Source organism: Cyrtonyx montezumae, unplaced genomic scaffold (assembly GCF_038088225.1).
Source record: "Cyrtonyx montezumae isolate F1298 unplaced genomic scaffold, pur_monq_1.0 scaffold_6, whole genome shotgun sequence".
NCBI lineage: Eukaryota > Metazoa > Chordata > Aves > Galliformes > Odontophoridae > Cyrtonyx > Cyrtonyx montezumae.
Genome location: NW_027072067.1, coordinates 9,883,096 through 9,891,159, shown reverse-complemented (window position 1 = coordinate 9,891,159; position 8,064 = coordinate 9,883,096). Strand labels below are relative to the sequence as shown.

General features: G+C 35.0%; 1 protein-coding gene across 1 annotated transcript in view; it reads right to left on the bottom strand.

Annotated features, from left to right (window-relative positions):
- The window catches only part of CENPP (centromere protein P), a 112,072-nt gene that overhangs the window by 34,711 nt on the left and 69,297 nt on the right, over positions 1–8,064 (bottom strand). The gene's annotated exons all lie outside the window — the stretch shown is intronic.

Below are 8,064 nucleotides of genomic sequence, written 5' to 3'. Positions count from 1 at the left end.
GAACACACAGGGTACTAGAGAAAAACTCCTACCCAATTTCCAACTGAAATTTCAAGGAAAAAAATACTCAATTATTTTCAAAACACATGACACTGAAAGCTTCCAGTCTTTAAACATGGACAAGTTGGTCCCATTCACTTGTACAATCCTTAGGTGGCTCAGATTTTTATACTGCCCAGATCATGTTGTGTATTTCAATGACTGAACAGATAGTCTTGAAACATTCAAAAATGCAGTTAGTCGTTAATTGAAATTTACAGGTAGCCTTATATCACCCCTGGTAGAGACAATATTGATGAATCCATTTCAATTATATTTGATATTAATGTCTATTTAGGTATACAAGTATGTACTTACAGTTAAATGTTTCCATAGAAGGGGGTTCACTCTCTCAAAGATTTAAAAACAAACAAAAATATTCTGTTCCAATTTTAATATTATACTCTTTCTCTGAAGTGGTCTAAATTTTTAATAGAAAATAGTTAATATTTTTCTTTTAAAGAACACATTCCATGTAAATGGAAAGTAATTCTAACAGCTTCCATATTCATCAAGTTCTACAGTATTTTCTTGAACGAGTAGGCTGGTGACAATAAATGATTAGAGATGACTGATGTTATTATTTTTCATGCAATTGCTTTCCACTTTCTCTTAGGCTACTCTGTAAGAAATAACAAAATTTACTCTTTTTCTCCCCAGAACTATACATTTGCTGCCTAATTATATCTTCAGAGTGGATAGGAATAAATGATAAAATGGCTTATCTCTGACATCTTGGACATTCTAAAAAAAAAATAAAAGCTGTAAACAACTGCATGCCATAAAAACCCTCTGGGGATACATACCAACTACTGAACTGTAATTTTTTCCCCTCACTCTGAAAATGGTTTCATGATGCACTTCCCAAACATCTCAATCTACTGCCAGCAAACACACTATGTAATCATCATAAATGGGTCATTTAACAGCAAAGGTGATTGCCCTCAAAACACACACATCACATTATAGATAACACATAGAAACACCTGAATTCTGTCTTCTCTGAATCTATACAATAATAAAAACAAAATCACACTCTCCTAAGTCAAAGTTCTCTTGTTCAAATGAAACATTACCGGCAAGGCACGTTACCTCGTTGTGCAGGGAGTCAAAATATGATCACTTGTAAGAAGCATTCCTAATATATATGGACTTTAAAAAAATGACTGCTTTGGATATTTTGTTTGGTAAATATGTTCAGAAGTCATATCATAGTGATTTCTATGTCCAGTATGTGCTTCTTCACTTTATGATATCATAAAAATGAATTTCATGCAAATCTTTTGTCTAATATTTTTTCCTCAGGTCATTTAATGCAATGAATATCAAACATTTAAAATTACGCTACCCTAAGTTGCTCATACAAGAAGTACTTGATAACAAAACATAATTTTAAAGTTACAATGATTAAAACAGAGAAGCTGAAGGAATACCGTTTTGGAGTCAGAACAGAACAGTAGCAGAAGCAAAGGACCAAGAAGGGGAAAGAAGTCAAATGACAGAAGTTATGCAACAAATGGATGGTTACTCACTTAAGAAATACATGGGCAATTAAATTTGGATAACATTTCCGTATGTCAAACTTAGGTAAAATCAGTTAAAATCTCTTCATTCTTCAAAATTAGAAACAAAATCGAAAGTGAAATTATATAAAGATACTACAGACCAAATCCTGTAATAGCTTTCTCTTAATATTTGAGAAGAATTAAAATACTTTGAGCCAAGAGTAATACATTGAAAATCTGCTAATTTTTGCAGAAATTGGCACCACTCAATCTTTTAGTTCGACAAGAAGCTCTGCTGAGATGCTTGCAGAGATTTCACATTATTCCTAGACAGGTGGAATCATGACTGCCCATAGAAATTCAGTCTGTACAAACTCACAAATCAAGTAATGATTTTGAACCAAAATCAGATTCAGGTGGATACAGAGAAATACTTTCTCTTGTTTTCCAGATGCAGATGTAGGTGCACTTTGTATTCACACAGATTCAAGAGAGAGCAAGCTGCAGGTTGCTAAGACTGCAAGGACATGTCCCACAAGATTTAACTACTGCACAGAGAAAACTGCTTGGAATAGGGCAAAACACTGAGAAAAATCTTTTTAGTAACATTGCTAACTCAGTAGCAGCACTAATTCCAGAAAGACAATGCATGTTGGCATAAGTGGAAATTTGGGGCTATAAACTCTGTTATAATTTATAATGTTGACTTGTGCACCATACGTAAGAATTTGGACAAGGGCCCCATAATCCTTCACACAGACTCCATTATAAGCTCAATGATGTCAGTCATTATGTTAATGCACCTCTTATTAACAGAAAAGAAGTTGATGTTTTTATTGAGTAGGATCTTCCCGCTGGTTAAATGATGAAAGAACATTGAGCATCTCCCTGAACTGTTCTCCTGTGCACAGGGACATGCACTTATTGTAATGTAACAACAGCTAAGGTGCCCAACAGTCTGTTACTGGAGAAGGTTGGATAGCTGTCTGAATTTGAAGCAATGCCTAGAGTCAGTGTTTCCTCTAATACAAGGTACAAGCACTTTCTTTCAAAAATTTTCAGAAAAGCAACTGCCATTTCACTTGCATGAAGATCACTATGAATTCTTCAACATGTTGCAGCTGTTAGAACCTTTGCTGTCCCAAGAACGCAGAGCCTACTGTACATGCCATTCCTAACAGTTCTCCAGTTTCCATTTCAATTTAATAAAGAATGAAGAGATTCCCTGATGTCAAAGCTACAAGTCACTAAACTTCACCTCAAGAAAAAGTTTGAGGCACAACTTCTAGCTTTATGATGACCTGAGAAAACAAAGTGACTGTCACCCAGGGCACTCTGTTTCACAAATGCTACACAAAGCAGTTGACAACTTCTCTGAATTTCGATTCTGTGTGAATCATGCAAGCATCACAGTTGCACATACTGCAAAAAGATTTCAGTGTTCAGTAAGACAAAAAAGCCATCAGAACTGGAAAGCATAATTTTTCTTCCAATGTTTTGGTTGCTGTTTGACAGAAAGAAATAAATGAAACGGTAACGTCTCTCTTAAGGGGAAATTTTAAAACAGCTATATCCTGGCAACAAAACAAATATTAGTCATTTCTGTTGTGCAGTAATACAAACACTAACTAGTCTAAACACTCATGAGAAAACGCTTCCTAATTAGAAATACTACATTTATATTCTAATATACAAAATTCTCAGAGATTACAAAACTATGTCCAGTAAAATATTACAAATACAACATAATAAACTACCAAAATAGTTCTACACAATAACTGTGATAACTGCATATACGAAGCAATTTCCAACAGACAAGCCTGCAGATTACAGATCTGTAGAGCTATGAGACACCTGGTAGTCTGCAAGTTGTGTGAAGTGTTCACACTTCCTAAAGCAACCCATGAAAGCATCTACTCATTGGAAGCAGCTGAGACAATGGAGCCACAGGGAAACACTTCACACAAGTGAGACAGCTATTGCTTTTCTGGAAATTTGGAGTATGAACAACTTGCACAGGGTCACTTCTATTTAAAGGCAGAAAAAACGAATCTGCAATATCAACACACATTATAATTTTTATATAACATTGTGAAAAAATATTTATGCTATCAAGTTGAGGAAGACCAAAATTCAGGACAGATCAGTGCTTTGAGGAGAGTTACAAGAAAACTACCACCATTTTTTGGCATGTGGTAACCACAGAGGTGGAGACTACTTTAGAAAGAGTGCATGTTTTTACAGAGAACTCTTTTTACAGCTTACGTCTCCTGCATGGAGAAGAAAGATTTGGTGGACCAGAAACAGCAGTCAGCTGTGTACCCTAGCCTCATCTGGAGGACAGTCTCCACAACAGCCTTAGTGTCTTCTTGAAAAGTAATAGAAGTAAAAACAGCAATCCAATAAACTAGTTCATAATAATACGTTTGACTAATTCAAAAGACATACTTCTCTGTTTTCTAATAAACAAAAGAGAGATCCCTGCTGCTATTCCTTATATAGTAACATTACCCTTCTATTATAGCTAGTTACCATTGAATCTCAAACTCTCTATTTCAAGGGAAAAGGCTTTAATTTTATTTCCTTTGGCATATTGAAAAACATTTTAAATGGGGGGAGAAAAAGCAGACATGAAATAAGAGCTCTGGTTTAATGATGTCAACAACTTCTGAACAGTTGCAAGGCTCAAAATATTGTGGAAAAATGTTGGAACAAATTTTCCATCTAAAAGTAGGGAAGATGTCAAATATAAAACTCTAAGATGTATTAAACAGATCTCCTTTTCCACACAAAGAAGAGATCCTGCAATCAACATGTATTTAGCTGCTATTACCCTAGAAAATTAACACATTGCTTCAAAGTTTTACTCTGATTCAAGAATCAAAAAGCCACACCCAAACAGGACCAAGAACAATTTTGTTATAACTACTGTGGTGATTCAATGGAAATACATTGCCTTGATGTTACCCATATACAAACTATAAAACGTCATTACATATTCTTTATTAACAGACACGCTACCCCAATTCAGGGTAAAGCCCAGACATTTTAAAAGGAAAAAATGTTTTTTGCCTTTTGCTTAAAGAAGTGAATGGAGAATATCAAACAGAACATTTCAAAAACTTCTTTTTTTATAGCTCATGCAAGACGAACAAGTCACAGCAGCTGCTACTTCACTGAATTACTCTTGGGAAAACATTTATATATTGTTGTATGAAAGAACTTACATAGTCAAATACTGTGTGAAACAGCTCTGGTCACACCATAAAATAACTCAAGATAAATTACCATCCATTTTACTATTCTGAAATACCCTAGTTAGTAAAGAAAGACTAACCTAACAGACTTGCTGGCATTATGGTGTCAACTTTTTCACACAATAAGTGAGCAGTCTTCAAGGAAAAAGCATAAAGTCAAATTCTGTCAGGGTGAATCTCAAAATAACAGCTGTCTTAAAATAACAACTTTACTTTTGGGAAACTAAAAGCAAAGGAACAGAATAAACTGCAGCACCCTTTGTCTGTGGAACTACCTTTGGCTATCGCCAAAGACAGAAGACTGGACTGGATGAGCTCCGATCTGATCCAGTACAGCTGTTCTTGTGCACTTTGTACAGAGCCTCATCTAACTGCTGCTGAATAGAACTTCCAACCTGTGAACAGAGCTTATAAAGTTTCCCAATACACAATCCGGGCACTGCAGTGATGTTTCTTGCAGCAATATAGGAACTGCCTCTTCTCTCCATATTAAAATTTCCCCAGTAAAGAATCATGTTTCCAGTGACACTAGATGATACAAACAAAGGGGAATCTTACTCAAACAGGGAGGTGGGCTAAAGAGCTGTTGACAACTTCACCTCTTGTCACCACCTGGGAGCTATAGAGGAGTCCTCACAGTATGCACAAATCCTGCTTCAGTTACATGCCAAATCTAGAAGCAAAGCTGAACCTGTATCTCATACAGGTCTGTCTTTCACCGATATCCATACCTAGGCCTACAGAAGGCTACCCCCTAGAACTCCATCCTTGTTACTAGAAGTAATTCTACTTATTTCCACAGTTTGTGAGTTTTGGTTTTATAGGTAATGAGGTTTACTTTGGGCACTGGCTTCAAAGCTGTGATGGTCTTTTCTTCAGCATAGAGAAATGTGCAATACTACAACAACACAGCAATTACTGCTGTCCAAAAATTTGCCTGGTGTTTGGGGTTTACACAGGTCTAGCTATTCTCTTTTCCTATGAATGCCAAAAGGCAGCGATGCAATAGCCTTGTGTTTCACATCCAGTCCTATCAGTGTGTCAACCACAACGGACACACATTCTCTATATTCTCTACAAGAAGTGAATAAACACTCAAAAGCTGAGTGAAACCTCCAATGCAATATTCTGGTCTGCTTGAGCCATCCTAACTCCATTCATTAAAAAGATTTCTTTCAAGGAATTATCAATTAAAGTAAGTTACAATATTAGCACTGGCTTTATTTAAAATGTTCATCTTTAAAAACACCAAGTACCTTCATTAACAGGTTGTTATATAAGGAATTTCCTAGTGCCACTGAGTAAATGATTGCTGTGGTTTGGTAGAATTTTCATTTCATTTTTGTTTATTCTACATACAGGAGACAGATCTTTGTGTAGTTACCAAAGGTAAACATTTTTGTAATTTGTAACTTCAGACTTAGATCCCTATTTGTATTAACACAGTGCTGATAAACAGATCAGCTAACATACCATTTACTATTAAGTATTTTGGAACAATTCTGTTAATTCAGGAAAAAAAACCAACCTGTTCCAAGTCCATTAGGAGTATTTAAACAGAAGAACTTCAGGCTTTGCATGGAGTATTTGCAAAATATAACCATGTTTCTCTGTGGGAACTTTTCATATGATAGCCATTCCTAGGGAAAATATTTAAAAGTTGACCTATTTTTTTCCACAAGACATATTTTTCTCAAAGGAATAACACTGAACACAGCTGTGGAAATATTAGATATTCAACAACACTATCAAACAAGACAAAAATCTTCTAAGTGATTATGTAATGATATTTTAAAGGATGAAAATTGAGAAAAAGGAGTAAAAAACTGACTTCATTTTGTTCACAGCAATTTCTCCCAAACCCTGTAGGCTGGTTGTGCCATTACATTACATCCTCCAGCCTCATGCTTTCCATTTCTTAAAAATGTTCACAGCTAGAGCATTACAACCCTTATGAACATCTATCTCATGGTTCATAGCCCCATTTCAATGAATACTCATTGTTGAAAACATACACACACATATATATGGCTTGTTTTCTTCTAATTGAAGACAGTTCTGAAGTTCTTCAATAAAGCTTAGCAATACCAGTCTCCCAGGGAGAACTCTTTTTCCAGTTTTTACCAGCAAAGTCTGGTTCTCATAATGGAGAGTTCTGGCAGTGACATTTTCAATTAGACCAGTTACATTGTGGGTCTAAATAACACATTAAAACCTACTACACTTGCTTTCATGTTTATATAGATCAACTGTAAATGTTTCACAAAGTATTTTTCTTTTGAGTCTGTCCTCCACTCATTTCTTTTGTATTATCCTATTTGATTTTTATTTTTATACTGGAAAAGGCAAAATCTTTTTTTTATGACATATAGGTTCAAACAAATCTGTTGTTACATACAATGAGTATTTATTTTGAAGATTATCTGAATAGACACTAGTAATACCATGAATGGAAGAAACATTGACTAACTCCCCATTTTAACTGAATTAAATTTAACTCCAATCTTCCAAGCAAAGAAAAACCAAAAGTAAGGATATGTGCACCTTTTACCTTCACTATAAGAAAATTCACACAGAAATTATAATAAAACTAAACAATAGTATACTTGTAGTTTGAATCATATACAGACAAATTACCTAAGTGCTTATTTGTTGCTTTTTCTTTTAAAAAAAGTTAACATATTGGTAAGTAAGCTTATTTTCCAAAGTCAAAGTTATTTAGTACTGCTGCCAGCAAACCAATGGAAATTACAATTCTGTGTAATTTAAGTGTTCATGAAAAAAAATCATAGCCTCTGCTTTACAAATTGTTCTACAAAGAGATCTCATTTTCCATACCACAAATATATGCAATTACGATATATGATTTTCTTTCAACTACATAAGTATTTCCACCAAGCAGTAAGTCCTATCATCAGTGAGTTTCTATCTCTGATAAAAAGCAGTGTAAAACCACCCAGGCAACCAACCATCTTATCTAACACATTCCTGTATTTTCAAGAAAACGCCTTTAAAATTAGTATACCAAATTATATGTCATAAATTCCAATTTCTCTGCTAGTTTCTATACAGACTTAGCTGTCAAGTTTCATCTTGCGTTTTCACCTGCAGTCTTGCCAACTCTGCTCTAACACTTAAGTCTTAGTCTCAGCTAAGATGGAATTGTTTTCTTCAGAGTGCCTGGTATGGTGCTGCCTATCATACCATGTTTCTGTGTGTACAACAGCAAGCAAGACTGAGCTTGCACAGGGATGCAACCAGTC